A 20,280-nucleotide genomic window follows, 5' to 3' on the forward strand; every position below is an offset into this window, starting at 1 on the left:
AGGTGCACTGGTTTAGCACTTCACCTTCTCCAGTGTTTGCCAGCTTGTGACTACAAATTTAAACACTTCCCCCACGCATGCCAACTTTCGCTGTTGGAATGAAATACAGAGGTGGCTTGTTATCAAGCTGCACTTTATCCTTCAGAGAAGGGGGCTCTTGGGAAATTACATGTAGTCATCCAGTTCTTAATGGATGTAAAATGGATTGTGGTAAGTGTATGTGTCAATTGTTGAGAATACTTAAATGTAAAACAGAAGCTGTGTGACTGATTAAATAGATCTGGTTTGTGGAGCTGTGCAACATGAAGAGTCATCACAGGTTTAAGTCATTAGGGTGGAAAATTAGCAAAAATAAGACTTTCAATTTAATTTCAATGCTAGGTTTTTAACCTGAACAGTGGTGAGAAAAGTTGTATGAGTGAATTCATGTGCCAAAAGTATGTCTGATACATACTGATGTTGGGGGCAGACTAAATAGCTAACAGCATACGAAATATGCTGCATAACTATACAGAAGACAAAATTTGTAGGTAGAGGTAAAACCTTTTCAGATTAGCCACTGCAGCTGGAAAAGTGTACGCGCTTAAGGGCACAGGCCTTGGTTTCTCTGAAGTTCTGTTGCATAGTGTGTAGCATATTTGGGGTTGCGTGGTAATTAGGAGGTTATAAATAGGAAGTCTTCTGAAGATGATCATGTTCCTTGCATCAGATCGGGAGGTAAGTGTCATTGTTTAATTTGGCTTCTTTTTCTTTCATGTCGCATAGTCCCCATTAAAAGGGGAGCCAGAGAGTCTCTGGACTTTCAGCAACTGGGTAACTGCTCCTCCAGTAGTTGTCAGGCCAGCAACATGCCAGTGAAATGATACTTTCCTCTGTCTGATTAAAAAGGAAGTTGAATCGCTGTTCAGTTGTTGGGCTGAATTTATGATTAGAGGGGTCAGCATCTGCTGTAAGCAGAGCTTGGGAGACAAACTAGTGATGTAATAAATCCCTTGCTAACTCTTTTTATCAGGAAGTGAATACATATCTAATCTTGTTCTCCATGCTTAAGTGTTGAAAGAAACGCTACCTTAAAGTCTTCTTAAAAGAGTTTTAAGACAGTAATTGGACTCCCTTTAAATACGGCATGCAAACCTTCTTTCAACTTTATTTCATGAGCAAAATGTGAAGATTTAGAGGGCCCTTCATCAGTGGAGAAGTCTGATTAGCAACAAGAGTAAAAAGGAACTGAGTATGAAGGATAGTGAAAAGCAAAACTAGAGTACTTAGGACTCAGAAATTGGGAGAAAGATGGGAAGTCATCCTCCCTTCCTGTCATTCCACTTTGTTCACGTGTCTCTGTAACCTTCTAAAGCTGATGGAGCTCTCGCAGCCTTCCCTTGGAGAGTAATGGAGCGACAGCAGATTTTTGAGTAGAAGATGAACAAGAACTGTCTGGAGTGCTATAGCTTGCAGCAGCGGTGATGATTTAGCCCGTGTTCAAAGCGTTGCATTATGTGTTGGTGCATTGTGCTTTAGACTCAGTATTAGGCAGTGAAAAGGGTTATTTTAAATCTGATGTCTCTTGGCTGCACTGGCTAATTTTATGAGCATGGATAATTGTCTCTGCTGTTGCAGTCCATCTGTATGTATCTCTAATGATGCAAATCAGCTTTGTCCTTGAACGAAATGGCAGAGGTGTAGTGTCAGTGGGTTGCAAAAATGTTCATGCAGGTAGAGCTCAGGTCTTTAATTAGCTTGCTTGTTCAGAACATCTCTTGATACCTGATTTGTTCTCAATAAAAAGGGCAGAATTTACCTCAATTTGCATTCTCACTGAGTCAGAAGAGCTAGTAGAAAGCTTGGGTGATAGAGGCTGCTTGTCATGCTGTGCCTAGTACTTATTAATTTAATAGCTATATCATTAGATGAGACTGCAATGCATTTGTGCTGCGTGTGGTTGGTATCAGTTGTTCTCACCTGTAGGGTGAGAAGCAGAGTACTATTCTTAGAACGGTCTTGTAACTTGCAAATAGAAGTTCATCTGTACATGCAGTCTCTGGATGGGTTATTTTGTGCTATCTCATTGTAATGAAAAAAGAAGACTGAGGGTCCAGTAGCTATTTGGTCCTATCTGTTTTACACTGACACATGATCAGGTATATGCAAAAAACATGTCATGCAAAGTGAGTGATTCAAGGTTGCTTTATTCCAGGCTAATTACGTTGTTCTGACCACTGATTCCAGTACTTGTGCATAACTAATAATATATATGTGATATAGTTGTCTTTCTGTGTGTTAGTTGAGATTGAGTAAGCAGCCAGTAATTAGACAATTTCTGGAGAAGTATTTAATAGTCGAAATGTGAAGATAATCAAATTAACCCATTTGTTATTTTTGTTTATGTGACTTTAAGAATATAAAAGGTTTTGCTGGGTCAGACCCAGAACAACCTTTTTATTTTAGCAGGCCTTTTTCATTTTAATTTTCTTAATTAAAAAAAAACCCAAACCGCTTGGATTTCTGGTTGAAACTCTTAAAGTAAGAAAGACTGATGTGTAAAGCCTGAAAGCAGCCAGAGCATTTGTAAAGCTCTATTAAAGAATATATGGATACACCTGTGGGGTTCATGTAGGCAAGAATATGTTTACAAAATAAACATGTTCACACACTGACACTGGGAATACTCTCAGAGAGTGCTTGACCACAGGGCATAAAGTTACAGTTTACAAATGATAATCTGTCATCTTGCTTGCATCTTGGCAGCAAAGTTCATGGCACTAGTAGGTTCGCATATTTAATACGTATATATATTTATTTCTTGTTGCTACTTTTGATAGATGCAGGGAAGCGTTCTTAGATGTATCTGATAGTGTAGTGTCAGTCTAGACAAAAAAAGTTGAGTCTCTTCAAAAACGTTGGTGTATCCTGGGTAAATAAACGATGAGTTATGAGCATCTAATGATCTATCAGCTGTGGCTATTACTTGACAATTAGGACTAAATAAAAAAACTCACCTGGTTTTATGCTTTTCTCCTTCAATGACACTCAAGTGTCATGAAACTAATTCTTACTGACATTTTTTCTTTTGTGATGGACACTGGTCCCTGGTATTATTTCCAAGTTGAATTTGGCTCATTGTTTTGTATAGTAAATTGCTTCAGCAAATCGTATCCCACTAAGCCTTAATCATGAGTCATTTTTGTCAAAGAAATGGAAACCAAGGAGTAGTTGGAGAGTTTCTAAAAAATTGTGATATTTCAAAGCTTTCTTGCTCCCTTCCAACCCAAACCATTCTATGATTTTTCTCCCCTTTGCCTCTTCCTGTCACCTTGCAATACTGTTGCCAAGACTTGATTGCTTTAGCTAAGAAAACTAATATTAAGGCTGCTTCACATGTGCCTTTGTAATTTGAGCATCATGAAAGTTGTTAAATGAGAATGACGCTTCCTATTCACTGATTTTTATTAACTGTGTTTACACTGCTTGGGTAGTTCAGCAGCAGGGCAGTGGTCAAGCTAATGCTTTGGAACTGTCCAGTTTACTAGTGTACATGGTGCTAGTGTCCATTTCTCTAATAGTGTACTTATAAAAAACATTTATGACCTCCTCAAGTCCTTATTTTATCCCTATAAACAAGCTGAGCTTTTTTACTCTCATGTCATGTGGTATGTTCTGTGTTCCCCGGGTCATTCTGTAGCTTTTCTGTGCACTTCCTATATAGCAAATTAATCTGTTTCTCAGCATGAGTTGTTAGCGCTATTGCCGGTATTAAATTAACACTTAGTAATACTGATCTTTTTCTTTTATTAGAAATAGTTTTCCTGATACTTCAGCAGATCACATTTTATTTTTTAAGTCCTGTTATACTGACAGTTTATAGTCTTTATGAGATCAGCTATTGCATTCAAATCCTTCTTTCGTTGTCATTCTTCAAATTTAGAAATGTCTCCTAATAGCATAATTGTTTTTGATTCACCCACAGAGGCATGACCCTTTACTGTGTATTACTGGATTTCATTTCATCTCTGTTACTGAAATTCTGAGGGTCATTTGATTCATCATGTATGATACCCAGCCCTCTGGTTTTGTGATGGCTTCTAATTCTGTGTCATCATTAAAGCTTATTCTTGCATCCCTCATGTTTTTATAACAGGGCCGTTGATGGTCTTTTCATTTTTCAATATTTTACACCTTTGACGAAAAACAGTTCTAAGCCTTCTGCTTATTTAGATTCCAAAATCTTCATATAGAAAAATTGTATTTTTGCTAAATGGAGAGATGAGCAATAGTTCTGTGATTATTTTCTATAAACAGGTTTTTAATGGTAGTTTTGCTGGTTGCCAGTCCAAATTTCAAGTAGCCCTCTCAGGCTCAGTGTATGTGTGGCAAGGACTTTGGCTTAGCTTCAGTTTCCTTTGATCTGTTGAATCGTTTTCTCATGTTGACACTATTCTCTGTAATATTTCTCCTTTTAATCATACAAGACTGCTTCAGACTTATCTAAATGTAATTCTCTCTCTTGTGGACTTTTTACCCTACCCCAGTGGAATATCTGAATCCCAGTTTGGAATTCCATAATTATCTGACCCTATTTTATTTAAAGTAGTTCTTACATCATCAACATGTTGTACAGACTCAACAACGAAATTAATTGGGTTAAGATTTCTGCATTAATTATTAAATCATATTTGTCTTTTGGGATCCAAAGTTTATATCATCCTTTTGCCAGACATTTTACTGTAATATAAGCTCAAACCAAGAGAGAAAGAAAAGAGGTCTCTCCATGTTACTCTGCTGCAGCTGCCATGAGCAGACATACTCACACTACATTGTTTTCTACACAGAAGAGAAGGAAGAGTACTGGTAGTGTGTTTGAGCAGCCCACAGCACTGCAGTTCCATCTCCAGGGATCTCATTTCCATACGAAGCATGTCAAGCAACAATGACTCTGTCTTGCCTTTAGCTAGGTTGTCTCAGTGGCTAATTACCCCCACTTTAAATGTATGCATTTATTCTACAGTGACTTTACCTAACTTTGGCTTCAAGCCATTTAACTTTGTGTTTCTTTTCTGCTAAAATACAAATCTCTACCATCATCCTGTTTTAATAAAAATGTCAGGTGGTACTAGGTCCAGTGCTTTTTGAAAGTCTAAGGATATGATGTTGCATTTGGTTTGTAATAGGACTTGTGACTCAATCAAGGAGTGCACCTGCTGTATTTGGTGCCATTTCTGTGACGTTGTGTGACTTGTAGTTTCCTTTAACTCTTTCACATCTACTTTGGTCTGCACTGATATCAGATTGATCCATCCATATCTCAGGTCATTCCATTAGCCCTTTAAAAATATTATACTATTAACTTTTTAGTAGTTATCTGAGGCTTCCTCAAGTTCCAGCAACTTGGATAACTCCTTTAATAATCTCTGTATTGGAAAGAATGGAGAGGTGGAGTCATTTAGATAATAACCTCTGACTATTTTTTTATGTTCTTTATTTTGCTCTGCTTGAAGTCTAGAGCCAAAACAGATGTTCATTTTCATTGTAATAATAAAACAATACAGTCCTTTGGACAGGTATTTCCCAGTGAGACAAATACACTGCTTGCAATTTGTAATAAGCACTTTTTAAAAATTATTTATTTAAAATCTGGATTGTGGTTTGAGTTAACCTAAAAACTGTCCAATTTTGCATGAATATATACAGGTCAATTTTGTTTTATGCCGTCTTACTTCCCAGACTAAGAAGAGCATATCATTCAGTTAGAAACTGAAGATCTCTTTTTGGTTAGAAACATTGCACTCTGCAATAGTGAGTAGTGCAATGTTGAAACTGTTCTTATTACTCTATTTATCTAGTGCCAAGTGTTATAAAATAAGATTACGTTAAAAGTCTGCAGCTTTTCTGGTGTAATACAGAGATGGTCAAACTGACGCCTTGCATTTAGTGGAGATTTGCTGGCTCTCAGCAGTATTCTACTAGGGATTATTCTCTTACCCAAGAAGGCACAAATTGTTTGGAGAATGACTCGGAACTGAGAAGATGGCTGTGCTTTTGAAGAAAGCTCATTTAGACAACCTGGCAGAGTTGGATGAGTTCTTTGTTACTTCAGGTTTAATTTTTTTAAGTTTGCATAAATTCTCTCACTTACGACTGCTTTAATATGCAAGAATGCTAGAAATAACGTGTTCAGCTTGGGTGATGGGAAGAAGGAAAGGAAATAAACTACATAATGCATCATTCACTTTCTTAAGACAATTAAGGTGTGGCACAGGAAGGTGTTGAAAGGATTGCTGTCCGGTTCTGCTTTGATGTGTTAACTTTATATTCTAAATATTAGAATAAATTATGCCTTAGCTTCACAGGCATATGCACAAGAGATTGCTGTGACCTGCCAGAGAGTGAGCTCATCGGCAGCATGCTTGTGCAGGGAGTGTATTTCAGTATACACTTGCTGTTGAAGAAAAGAAGGGCAATCCAAGCACCAGGGCTTGTCCTACAAGTGTGCCTGTATGCGTTAGCAACATGATAAAGTAAATGCAATTCTATGAGACTTCTTCACTGGAAACCAAGTCCAACAACTGTCAAGAAGAAGAACAAATTGAAATTTGTAATTATACAGTCAGAAAAATTTAATGGGATATTTCCTGGCCTAATACCACTGAAATGCATATTTTGTTTTCATATTTATCATGACTGCCCTGTGAAGGAAGAGCCCTTTCCAATTACTGTCTCAGTGATACCACACAGGCAGTTTTCTCCCATATTTTTCATTCTGGATGGTAATGCTAGAAAGATTGGGTAGGGAAGGACTGATTTACCCTGAACATAAAATTGAATCAAATCCAGTTTATATTTGCAATGGTTTTTGTTGTGTATTTTTTATTCCTTTATTTTATTCAAGGGAAAGTACATGAACATGGAGGCTTGGATGCTTCTCTCTCTTTCACTAAATAGAATTATGTGTTTCTACAAAGAATATCACATGTTATCAAATTAAAATTTTCTTTGTTTTGCTGCCCACCCACACAAATGCTTTCAGAGTTACCCATTCAGTAAGAGAATGGAGCTTTGTGAGAAACCTTGTTCTTTAGAATAACCTGCCTGATGAAAACCTGAGTGGTGAAAAGCAAAGTTTCTGTCAGTAGCAATTCACTAGCTGGTACTTGTTTCAGTCTGGCATTTCAACAGTTTAATCATTAACTTTGCAACTTGCTGGATTTTTACAGTGGTCTGCAGTCTTCACATTGTACTTCTTATCTTAAATGTAGTAATCTAATAATTGCAATAAGTACCTCTTAGAGATGAGCATAAAAAAGGTCTTGCCACTTACGTGCTTTATCTTAAAAGGCACCGTGCTGAAATTTGTGAGAACTAAACCTCTGTATCTTGATTATACTGAAGTTTGGAGCAAATTTCATTAAAAGTTTTGACTCTGATTATGCTTGATTAGGAGCATATGACCTTATTATCCACTCCTCCAGTGTCTGTAAATTTATTTTGTTTTCTAAGTTATAAACTGTTGAAAAAATGTAGTATTCCTCTATGACTCAGAAGATAACCTGGGAAAAAAACTAACCGAACCAAAAAACTCTTAGTTTTTGGCTTATGCAAGGAGCATGCCACCTCAGAGTTTGTCTATGCTTAATTCAACCTGCCAAAATGCCTTGAGAGGAATATTGCAGCATCAATTTATTACAAATGCATTTTATTCATGTAAAGGCTTCAGTCTACAATTTCTTTCCATCTTGAGCATCCCAATATCCAAAGGTGACACGAGCCTCCAGTTCGTACGCAGGTGAAATTTTAGCTGTTTGTCTTCAGTTCTGTAAACCTGTTCATCTTGTGTTTCTTTACCTTTTCCTTTGACAGCTGAGTGACGTGGTGCACTGGAGATGCAACTCCACAGATACACCTTGGCCGAAGCATACGCTCGATGCGCTTTGGTGCCTGACGATTCACTACTTTGTTGTTTTCATCCTTGCTCAATGCCAGCATCATTTCCCCTTCTCCCCCCTCCACTGCAGATACACTGCCTGACATATTAGTTTATTTAGATGTTCACTAGAGGTTTCTTTGGTCTTCCTTCTTGAATATTCAGTTGTCAGCAGTGGGTGTAACTGCCAGCGTTGACAGCTAGTTTTATTTGCAAACGTAGACCACTCCCTTAGGCACTATTCCTTTGTTAATTATGTTTCCAAGCCACATGAAATTATGCAACAGTCATGAGAGCAACTATTGTCTTATGTCATATTGTAATCCTTTTTATAATTAGCATTTGTCCTTGTATATGTTTTCAGAACTCAGATCTTTGCAGTTATCTGTACACTGAGCTTACTGTAAGCGGATGAAGTTTGCATCTGATTCATAGAGTACAAAAAGACCACCAAATAGAAACCAACTGGATTTTGGACTGCACTTTAATGCCTCCTTGCAGGAAGAGAGGATCATAGTAAGCAATGCTTTTCATAATAAATGGAGCATTCATATCTGAGCAGTCTTTTAAAGTTAAACAAAATGCACCTTATTGAGGATAGATATTCTTTGAAGACATCATGGGTAAAAAAGAGTTAATCTGCCTTTGTAGAATGTACTGTTTATTTTGCTCTTCTGTCAAAAGAGAATTAAGGGATTTACCCTTGTCTTTGTGCTTCATGGTAGTAGTAAAGCCAACTAAATTGTAGGAATAAGCGTACGTGCCGGTCATATGCAGCTTAGTATTGTTAGGTGTATTGATTTGTACTATGAACATTTATGATCATCCACTGAGCTCTCAAGTATTATCTTCAGTCACAGGAAGCATGGAAGTTCTCTGAGTGAGTAAATGATCTGAAGTGAGCATTGCCGTATTCCTGGGATCCGAAACAACCTGTGACATTCATGTAACTCCAGAGGCTTGCCCACCTATAACATCCTCAGCTTCCTATAAAATGACAGGCTTAGCAAAAAAGAGAATAAGATTTCTGCCAGTTTTAGCAATAGAACTGATCGCTAACGAGATGAATGTGGATATTTTCCACCAGCTTGACTCAAAATAAATTTGAAGTGCCAGTTTAAACCATGCAACTCGTCTGAAGCAAACACAGGACAGTGCTTTCCAAGGGCAGAAAATGTAGTGGACTATTTTTAGCTCTAAACATATGGAGCTGTAGTTCCACTGGTGGCAGAGAAGTTGTATCGCTTTGTACAAAAGTTCAATTTGATTCCCAGGTTGGGGTTTATAATTTTGAAAAACTGTGAAGTTTCATTTCACTGTGAAGTGATGTTTCCAGCTCAATAGTAAACAGCCTTACTCATAGTGAATAGGAGGAAAAATAAGAATATTTTTTTTTCACCAGTAAAATTCGCATGCTGTCAGACTGTGTGTTTTCTAGGTTTTTTTGTGTGTGTGTTTTCTAGTCTAGGGAATACTTTGACCTAATGGCTTTACATGCGCGCCACTTCTCAGACAGCAATGTGTGCCTAGTTTTTAGTAAAGCCTGAGGTCGGACCCGTGTTTCAGGGTGAATAAGCCCGTGTTGAGCTTTGTGCTGATGTGGCTTCACCACTACTTGAACAAGGCAGTTTAAAACTGGCAGGGGTATCTTTACAATGTGACTGAAGTTTGGAGGTATGTGAAGCAGTATGTAGGCTTTGCTTTGAAACCCCTTTCTTAAACAAAAGCCTGTGCTCAGCTTTAATTATTGAGCTCGTAGTTCTCCTCCCTGACATTCTCTCCTACCATTAAGAGAACAGACTGGTTTTCCTTGGGAACTTTCCATGGCATGTTTATGCCCACGATGCTTTATTGCTTAAGGCTGACAAACAATAGCGTTGCTACAGTGCAGCACAGTCTCTGTTTTTCCTTTCAGTAGCCCAAGGTTTGGTGGTTTTTTAAAAAACTTTTTCCACTTCAGATTCTGCATGTGGCTGCTCAGGAGAATGACGTTTCTCTCTTAAGCATGCTCAGAGGAAATAAGTGAATTTAGATGTCATAATGTGTGAGTTGTGAGAGACTGAGAGCTGAGTGTCTTGAGACCTGTGTAATTTTTGATGCTTTCCTCGCACAGGAAAGGGCTGTGATTCTCATTTGTCTGTCTGATGGTGAGCTCTCCAGAGGGAGCGTCTGTTTCAGACAGAAAAAAGACCTGAAAATTTCTCCATCCTGTAACTGACCCTGCCACTGCCATGCTAAACAAGAAAAAAAAATACAAGAAAAACATTATTTTCTTGCTTACCCTAGTTCTGCTCTAGTGAAGGTCCATTTATTTCAGAGAAAGATTTTTTTTTTTTTTTTTTTAAATTTATTTAAATCTGCATCTTTAAGAAACAAGTCAGACTTGCCAGCCATGTGATTCAGTTTACTCATCTCAGAAATTGAGGACATGTTTCATCCTTAGCTGAGGAGTGTGGGTGGAGGGGAGTTATTTGTAATGTAAGTGAAAGAAAAAATAGTTTGTGCAAAGAATGATTGTTTCTGAAATACTAGTTATTAAATATATTCTGGTTTGAGTAAAATCCTTGGTATGTCATAAGTCTTTGTTTCAATGACTAATACATTTTTATGGACATTCCAACTTTGAACCTTCCTATCAAGTTACTGGCCCTGCAGCAATGTCCCCAAGTCCATGTTACAGGAATATTATGTTGCTTATATAAATGCTGTCAAAGCCATGTGGATATTTTGGTTTTGCTAATTGTGTGGGACTGCAATGCCAGCATGTGGTAGTCCAGTGACATTACTCAGTGGAATTTCACTGTTTATGCCAGCATAAACTTTTTTGCCCTTCCTATCTTTTGTACATCTTGGTGATGTTACTGTATTTGTAACTGTGTGATGTAGTGGAGTCCTGTTTCTGTAGAGACCAAGCGTGAGATTAGTCACTGGTTTACCATTAGAGCCAGGTTGACATCATGCCTATATTGTTATGGCAACAATTAGGTCACTGGTATGTTTTGCTAATTTAGCTGATGCCTTGGTTGTAAGCATCTGCCATATTTGTTGCTGTATGGAACATAGTACTGGATTGTGCCTTGTTCTTAGGCAGGACATGAGTCACTGTGAAAGTAGCTTTTTTTATTGTCTTCTCTGGAAGTTCAGTGTATGTTCCTCAGGCAGCCTCTCAGTATGTTAGTTTTCTGTATTTGGAAATCATATCTTCCTCACTCTTGATTATACTTATTTGTTTGCAGCCTTCTTTGTAACTCCGTGCATCAGTGGATATCAGTATGTGATGGATGCATTGACTGTGAAACGATCTTTATGTCATTGCTGTAGAGCAAACGCAATTGCAAAAGCAATTATTAGTTGTGATTGACAGTGTAGTCGTGCTTCCCCTTTCTTCCCTGTTCATCAAACTTCTCAATGGCAATCAGGTGCCTTATATGCGTATCTGCATCTCTTTAGAAAATGAAACAACATTTCTATTCTTTAACTGTACAGCAGTAATTCTAAATGAGTTCGAGATCCGACAGTGCTCAGTGTTTTGCATATGCATATTGAGTATTTTCCCTGCAGAACTCGGTCTACGTAGCCTTGCCAAGAAGGAGGCTTGTTCGTAGTCAGATTGGAATTTTGTAGCAGAGCTGGGGCCACTATTGCTAGTTCTCACTGTTGATGGTAATAGTTAATGCCACATCCCTTACAATAGCTGTAAAATCCATTTAGCAAGAAAACATCTTTAAATGCTTTTAATCATTTGTTTGGGTTTTTTTGTGTGTGTGAACCCACAAATATATTCTCACTATAACAGATTATCGCCTGAGATTATGAAGTTCGTCATTATCAAGAAAAGCAAAACACACATTTGTTAGGACAAGTTTACCTTTTTTATTTTTGTCTTGATGTACCTAGGTGGACTAGATAATATCTCACATTTCTTTCCAGATGCATTTTCTGTGACTCTTTTGATTGCACAGCGCTTGTGACCACTAAGTCATAGTTTCTAATAGAGGGAACTTTTGCAAGTCAAAATAAATTCTGTGAGAAAGGGCGGTCTCAGTAATTGAACTGTTTCTCAAGAAGACCTAGCTTGGTCTAGAATTATCATTAAATTCATCCCACCATCTTCACAAACCTCACTTACATAAATGAAAAGAATTCCTTGCACTGAAGTGAGAAAAACACAAATGAAGGAGTTTCAGATCAGTGCAGATACTTACAGGTTTGCACTGGCATTGTATCCCCTTACGGGTGATGTTCTGCCTTGTAGTGATACAAACTCAAAACTAGAGGACAGATTTTTCTGTGCAGCAACACTGCTATTTGGATACCTAGAGTTAATAACCAACCTAAATAAAAATCTGTTCGGTATTTCCCTAGGCTATTATGTCAGAAATTTTGATTGACTCCCTTTGAAGCTATTTTTATAAATTTTCAGTTATAACTAGCACTTAGTTACTGAGCAAGCAGCTGGATCCCTTGGGTCATGGTGTCTGCTAAGGCCATTCAGGTGGATTTGAAAAGCCTAACAAAGGATTCAGTGTGAGATTTGAAAGCTTCCCTAACAGAGTATCAATTGCATTACAGTATGTCTGACTAAAATTCTAATAATATATTTTTTCCCTTTTTTTTTCAGTTCACACTTCACCACTAGGGCATGTGTCTGCCCCTTTGGTTGTTGACATTATCCATAAAAACAAAGTGTCACCTGAGCATAAAGATGTAATCTATGCATTTTTCCAGTTGTTTACAAATGATTTAGAACAGCAGCTTAGGATATTACGACAAATGACATTTCTCAGTGCCCTTTTTGTGGCAAACAGGGCATTGTGGTGTTTTTTCTCACATGATACTAAAGGAAAGCAAGACAAAAATAATTCTCTAATGGCTTGTTTTATCACCAAGATGATGTAGAAGGAAGTTAGTTACTTGAAAAATCAGTTTTTGTTGTCTGAGCCCAATTAGTTTGTCTTGAAAAAGCACCATTGTGGTAATTTAGCAAATTGGACAGTGGTTGTTTATTTCCTTGAGAGCAAAGACAAATGCAAATACTCTGTCATTTTAAAGTTGTAGGAAAAATACTTTTAAAATTTCCCTAGTCTTGGCAACTTAGTGAACTTAGATACATTTTATATATCTACATGTCAAATTATATTTATAAATTTGTATTTCTTATTTTCTGTACTATGGAAGAAAACGAAACTTTCCCATGATAAGCCAGGTCAAATAAATCCCCCTTGAATATCTGAAGCCTTAATGCGGACTTTTAGATTCCTAAATCAAAAACAGTGGTTTCTAAAACCACCAGCTCTGCCTAATTTAGAAAGTAACTATATCTCCAAATGCAGTGCTGCTTTGCTCTCAGATTCCCAGCCCTCAGTTGTTCTTGTGTGTGTATGTGGCACTGTCTCAGGCCAGCAGAGCTTGAGCAGCTCCATCGTCAGACGGTGGAGAAGAACTGAAGTCAGACCAGGTGGAGAAGACCAGGTGTGCCTCTGCCTGTGTCTCTGTGCAGCTCTGTCCCGTGGGCCATCCTGGAGTGCACCCGGAGAAGGTTTTGCTCGTCAGTAAGAGCGGTTGCTGCTTCCTCTTCAGGGTGGCTGAGCTATGGGTGGAGGAGGCTTCCTTTGGGAACTGCAGTGGAGAGCATCCCACCAGCTGGATTTACAGGGTAGGAAATCTGTGCTTCCATTGCACGAATGGAAAACAAGCTCCAGGACACCCAGTGTGTTACTCACATGCTCACAGAATAGAAGGTGCTCAGCTACCCACTCCTTCAACTCAGGCCGGTGTGGTTTATTACTTAATATCCTCCTCTTTAAACTTCTGGTTTTAATGTGATTATTGTAGCACATAAAGTAGGGCAAAGAAACTGTTGTTTGGCTGGTGCTCAGGCAAGATGCAGGACACATCGTTGAAAGTTATTTAGGAACCTGCTTTGATAATTTAGTACTTTTAAAAATCCTTTTTGTCAGGTGGTGTGTTTTTATTTCCCAGCTGGATTCAAAAGATGCTTGAAAAAATGCAGGCGTGGGAGACAAAACCACTGGTGACGCGATTCCGGGTGCTCCTATTGCCCGCTCCTACCAATGGGGGCAACGTGAAAGGCATTTTCAGGGCTGTGGGGTAGGGCAGGTGGGGGTTCTTACCTTTGCTGCTTGTGATGTCTTGGCTGAGAATGTTTTTTCTACTGATGAGTTACCCAAGTTCAGTGCTGCAGCAAAAAAATATGCATGAGAGAGAAACCAGGATCTTCAGAAGCCTCACATCTGTTTCCCGGCGTTTTGGGGAGCTTTTAATTGTGTCCAACAGATAGTGGAGTATTTTCATTCTCTGCTGACTCATCTCCCACCAGCTATGTCTCTTTCTTGAATAAAGGAGGATGAGGGTATTTTCTGGAGAAATTTGCAAGTAAAATACTCTTGACCAGGAGTTTTTAAACGTTGCATTTGCTATAGAAAGTGCCGTTTTCTTCTTTGTAATTGAAAGCTCTTCAGCCCTATTGAAAAATCCAATTAACTTCTTATAAAAGGTAGAGCACACTGATATTCGTAGGGAGAATGAAGGAGGTAAGACAGTTAACCTGAGAAAGTGAAGAATAATATTTACTTGCGGTCATGGTAATGATCACTGGGACACTCTTGTTTTAGAAACTCTGTGACAAACACAGTCTCTGGGAATAAATTGTTTTTATTCTGCAAGCAGCAGTTTTCTCCCTGAAACTGCATCGTCAGCCCCTTGAGACAGTGCTATGACATTACAATGCCAGAGATGCTATTTTTCAGTCAAAATTTGAAATCTAGGTCCTGACAATGTATTTCAGTATTTTGATGCAAATACTATTAGTGTGACATCATGGCTATGCCTTAAATTCCTTGAGAGTTTCAGCTAGTTACCTTAAGTTTCTTTCCACGTTCACCTAATTTTGCTGGAATAGTTGATTTTCCTCTTTTGCAGTGCAAGGGTGGAACGCTTGTCTTGATGGTGAGCATCCTTGCACAGCTGGTGAATGCTGGAGTGTAAACGGGCTGATTTAACAGTCTGAGATGCTCAGGCAGCAAAGTAGGTTAAGGGGAGTATTTTCCCCTATCCTGACTGTCGTTAAGCACATGGAGTTAATTTTTAGATCGTACATTTTTACATATGCACATATATATGTGGTGTATACATACATACATGTATATATAGACTTTTTTTTTTATAGCAAGGACCTATTTTATTATACTTTATTTATTGAGATCCAAGTATGCAAAGCCTGGAAGGGAATGTAGGCTTTGTGAAGCTTTTAAAGTGTATTGAGGAGGATGGCTATAAACACGTTGAGCCATGCTGTGTTCTGGTACATTTGTATAGGTAATGCAGATATTCTACAGTCACCGCACACTGGTGGAGGACGGAGGGATTCCCATTGCACTGCTGAGACATGAAGGAACTGGAGGAAGCCCATGGACTGCTGCTTTATTGCTGCACTTCAGGATCTTCTCAGAGAACCAGCAATGCCCAAAGCCATCAACTTCCCCAAGTGGTTCAAGAAGCAGGAAAACTGCTTTGAACTCGTTTGTATGTTGCAATGAATCATTTGCAAGAGATGAATTACTTGGGATTTGGCAATTTGTACTCATCCAAATGCACAAATGTGATTGCAGATGTGAAGATGACTGCAGTTCTCCAGAGGCAAAGCTTCCCTGTCTGGGCTGCAGCGGGTGGGTGGAGAGAAGAGTCATAGTGTTCCCAGGTAACTCACCTGGTGGAGTTCGTCAGCAGAAGAGAGCCTGCAGCTGGCTGGGACAGAGAAGCATGAGAGAAACCACACCCGACTAAGCAAGCAGGACAGGGTGAGTCACCAAAAATGCCTATTTTCTACCTGTGGTCTTTTAGGAAAGCATGCATTCTGTCAACCCATGACATCAGACAAAGCTTCTTTTAAGAACATTGGTGTAAAAATGAGGTCTTGGGTGGTCATTTATGGTTCAAGTAGCGGTTTATATATTTATTATAATTATACACAACCTTGACAATCTATATTGCCATTCAAAAATAAATTGAAGTATTGTCAATTTGCACATGATCTGTCACTAATAAGAATCCCATTTACATACATAGTAAACAATTTGCATACTTAAAACACTGCTTTAAATTCTAACACTCCCCTCTCTTCCCTCCCCCCCATCCTGTGGAGATATGTTTCGACTATGTAAACAAACTTTGCCAACTATGCAACATTCAGGGACTACCACCTTTCTTTAATTAATTAAATTAAACCATTTCAGGACTTTGTAGAGGTGGCCGGTGGGTATAGCTCCTAATTGCATTTTTGTTTAAAATTATTCTTCTTAGATCGCGTTGCAGTAATCCCTGCTTTTCATCGCTTGATCTATTTCCTTCTGACCAGGAAGATGGAAACCAGGGTTTAATAACTCTATCAGTAAGTCACATGAGCACAAGCCTGGTTAGTATTCTGCAATGCTAATAGTCACATTTAGTTGTTTACACTGTTATTTACATGTGTAATAAGTGGTTGAAGCCTTCAGATTTCAACTGTGGAAAATTAAGGATTTGGCTAAGGGTCAGCTACCACGCACTTTCTCTAGGGTACTAAGTTTGTATTTATACTCCAAATGTTATCTTGGGAATTGAAATAAAAATTTACAAGGCATTAACTGCCTTTTGTTAAGCAACATGTTTTTTGCTACCTCTTTTGATAGACAGCTTCTGTCTTCTGGTGCCTGAAAGGCTAGAAAACTTGGCCTAACAACAACAAAAAAAAGTTTTAAGAGGCAATGTAGTATTCTTTTTTCCAGTTAAACTCCCAGTTAGGGGTAGCTAATGGAAGCATGCTTAGAGCTTGTGGACACTACACTGACCCAAAACTGAAGTCTGGGCGCCTGGGCTTAAGTTTAGAAGGGCTCACAGAAGTTGGCATATTAAAGTAAAAAGTGTGGTAACACAAAAATGAAAGCCCTGTTGTGAGAAATGAGGTTCATGAAGACAGTCATCTATGGGCATTGAATTTAGCTGCTTTTCCTACAGCAGCTGGCTAAGGGCTTTGAACCAGCACATGCAGCATATTTGTAAAATGGTTTCATGTTTTTGAAAGCTGGGGTCAGTTAACTGAAAGGCATAGATAACTGGAACATTGAGAAGTGTAAAGATTACCAGGTGTCAAAAAATACTTGGGAAGAAAAGTCTCCTGCCAGCTCCTTGCCCATTTCCTGAAATTACACTTAAACACAATCCTTACAGGGAATCCCTACCCTTAAATATGGAGTATTTGAGACCAGTTGGTAAGAGGAAGAATCTATAGCAGAGGTTGGAGCTCAGCACACTGAGATGTTTCAAAAAACATTAAATAATTCCAAATGCTGAAGCTACAAAGGAATCTTATCAACAGACAGATTGGATGCTTTAGCTTACACTTTTAAGTGAAAGAACCAAAAACTTCCCACTGCCCAGGGCAGCAGTGGTACCCTCCGGCTGCCCACCAGGCACACGGAACATTGCAGGGGCCCGTGTGCTTCAGAAGTAGCACCGCGGTGACTGCAGTTCCCCTCCAGTGCTGCCAGACCCGGCTGGTGTAAGGGCACCTTCCCCCTCATTCCGCCACCCCTTCTGGTGAAGCCGAGTGGTAATGCAGGTTGGGTGCGTCACCCAAACAAGGTTGGAGGATTCGGGATCCAACTGCCTACTGTAAGTTGTGCACGCACGCCCCAAAGGCAGTGTTTAAACAGTGAAAGAAGGACACTGCCAGAAGCAAACATGGGAGAGGATTCTTCATTCAAATTCAGACATACATTCAAATTCAGACCAAACAAGGCAGGAAGCTCTACTGGGTTACCTTATCCTGTAGCATCCTTCTCAGTTTAAAAAAAGAAGAGTATCAAAATTTAACTTAAAGGGGTTGTTAAAAATCTGTTTACATTACATCTGAATGAAGTTCAAAAAAAAAAAAGAAATCCTGAAGTTTAAACTACTGTAATAAGAGATGTGGAAAGGAAGCCATAAAAGTTGTGAAACGGCTCGCAGCAACTTAGTCTAGTAAAGCAAGTTAATTTTAAAGCCATTTCTTGAGCAAGTCCATCAATGTTCAAGACAGGAGAGGATCAGTCCTCTTTAAAGAAAAGAAAGGTTACTAGGAAAATTGTCAAAGTATTTATGCTATTTTGTAACTAAACTTTTACATGAAGTTGTAGACTGTGATTAACAAAACTTTTTTTTTATTTTTTAAACAAAACTCTACTGCCTTTACAAAGATAGTGTTCCTTCCTGTTTTTTTCTTTTTATGGAATGAATGGAACATTTTCGAACATCAGAAATATATCTTGCCCTCAATGGAAAGTCTCAAATAAGACGTTAGCAACAAATTCCTGCTTTTAAAATATATAAGATGCAGAGTAGCTGTACTGCTGTTGGTTCCCTAACAAAACTTGTTATTTTCTGTTGGAAGATTCTCATTCAGGTGCTGTCAGAGTAGCCACAGGGTAACTCGCTTGGTGAGTCCGACACAGAAAACCTCCTCTTCCAAGTTGTGCACTGCTTACATCGGTACTTGAGAACCTTCAATCTGTGGTCAAACTTCCTCTTTGTAACAGAGAACAGATTACATATTAACAAGTCATATGCTCACACATTAATATGAAGCTCACTGTGGAAAGTACAATTTTGCCCGTCCAAATGGGATTCTTAACACGTACATCGGCAACTAGTTGCTATCGGCAGCATGTGGGTAGCATTCCCCTTCACCGGGGATCTAGAGGCAGAGCAGATGCACAGCAGAAAAACCCTATTCTAGTAAGAAAACCTTACTACAATTGCTTAACCACATCTGCTTTTAAGCCTTTATGCGTAAGAATCACCTCAGACATTTGTAATGTAGTATTAAACATGTGATGGCCACGAGCAGAAGATTACTGTTCTTGTAAGTGACCTTTTAGCTAATGAGGCGCTTACACTGGAGGTTTTCACTGTTTGAGCTCTTCTGCCAGGTATCAGGAAGTCGCTAGACAAACTGATGTGTGGATGGGTTTTAGGAAGCCAATACTTAAGAATGCTACTTAGTGCACTGCTGTGGTAAAGCCATTAAGATATTAATGATGTTAAAGCCTACATGCCCAAAGCTAGCTCAGTCACGTACTGACTTAAACTTAGGACAACTGAAATACAGTCACCCCCTCAGTGCCAAAGATGCATGAGTACAGCAGCAGAATTCAAGACTGCGGTTGCAGAGCAGCTGCAGTTCTCTTCAAGTCACTCAGTTTTTGTTCAAGGGCTTTAAATAGGTAAACTTAAGGTGCCAGACCATCCCCAATCAATTGTGTAAAGGAGGAACAGTAGAGCAAACTATGTCCATCTCAGTCACTTGATGTCAATCATGAAGATACAATTCTAGCCTTTGAGCTAATTTAACAAGGGTAAATGACGCTGCTTTTTTCTGTGGAGATGTGAGAATATAGTTCACCTCTCCCAGGTCCAGCTTGGGTGACGGACTACTCTCTTTGTCGCATTAGCAGTGGTGGAACATGGAGAGCATGGTTAGAGATAAAATGGCTGCAAAAGCCAGGAACAAGAGCATGACCCTCGTTTACAGGCTTGTACATGAGAACTGCCGCAGGAATGCCTGATGAACATCTAAATGCATTTCTGCCATGGAGTTTAAGTCACTTCAGTGTTACACTGCAACTAAACTCAGGCTTTTATGCTAGTTTGACTACAAAACCACTTTTCATAGAGCATCCCATTCCTATTCTGGTAACAGAAAAGTTGTTTAAAGTCAAAAGATAAGTGACTTGCTCTAGCAAGTGCTACAGTACCTCTGTGACTGACAGAAGCATTCAGAATATATGAACGTACACTGGACCTTGACAATTTCCAAGATGCATCAAAGAAAAGAGCAACTCAACTGTGTAATACATTATAAACACTTTCATTAGATCAAGTAAGTGGCCAAAGACAGTTGGTAAGCTATGCAAATTCATCAAGTAGATTCCATCTTTGGGGTAATAATATCCAGTTTGTAAGCTCTTTTGTTTAGATCCTTGACCAAAAGGCTTATGTGCTGAGTCCCAAGGCTTAAATAAGCTCTGAGTATTTCTTTCAAGTTCGCAACAAACAGCATTTAAGCAACCTCAAAATCAGGGTGCTAATATCCACCCCGCACAGCACAATTTCTGTTGTTTCTCCTCCCCAGCATAAGATGTGATCAAGGTATAGATTTCATTCAAAACAAAAGAAATGGAAATAGTAACATGTGCAATAAGACATTTTCAAGGGAATGCCATCCGACAGTCCTTGTACATTCTACCCCTTCACACTATTATCATTAGCATCATCCTACGGTAAGCACAGTACGTGATGTACATAATGGCAGGGCCATTACGTCACTA

This window comes from Numenius arquata, chromosome 10 (assembly GCF_964106895.1).
Source record: "Numenius arquata chromosome 10, bNumArq3.hap1.1, whole genome shotgun sequence".
NCBI lineage: Eukaryota > Metazoa > Chordata > Aves > Charadriiformes > Scolopacidae > Numenius > Numenius arquata.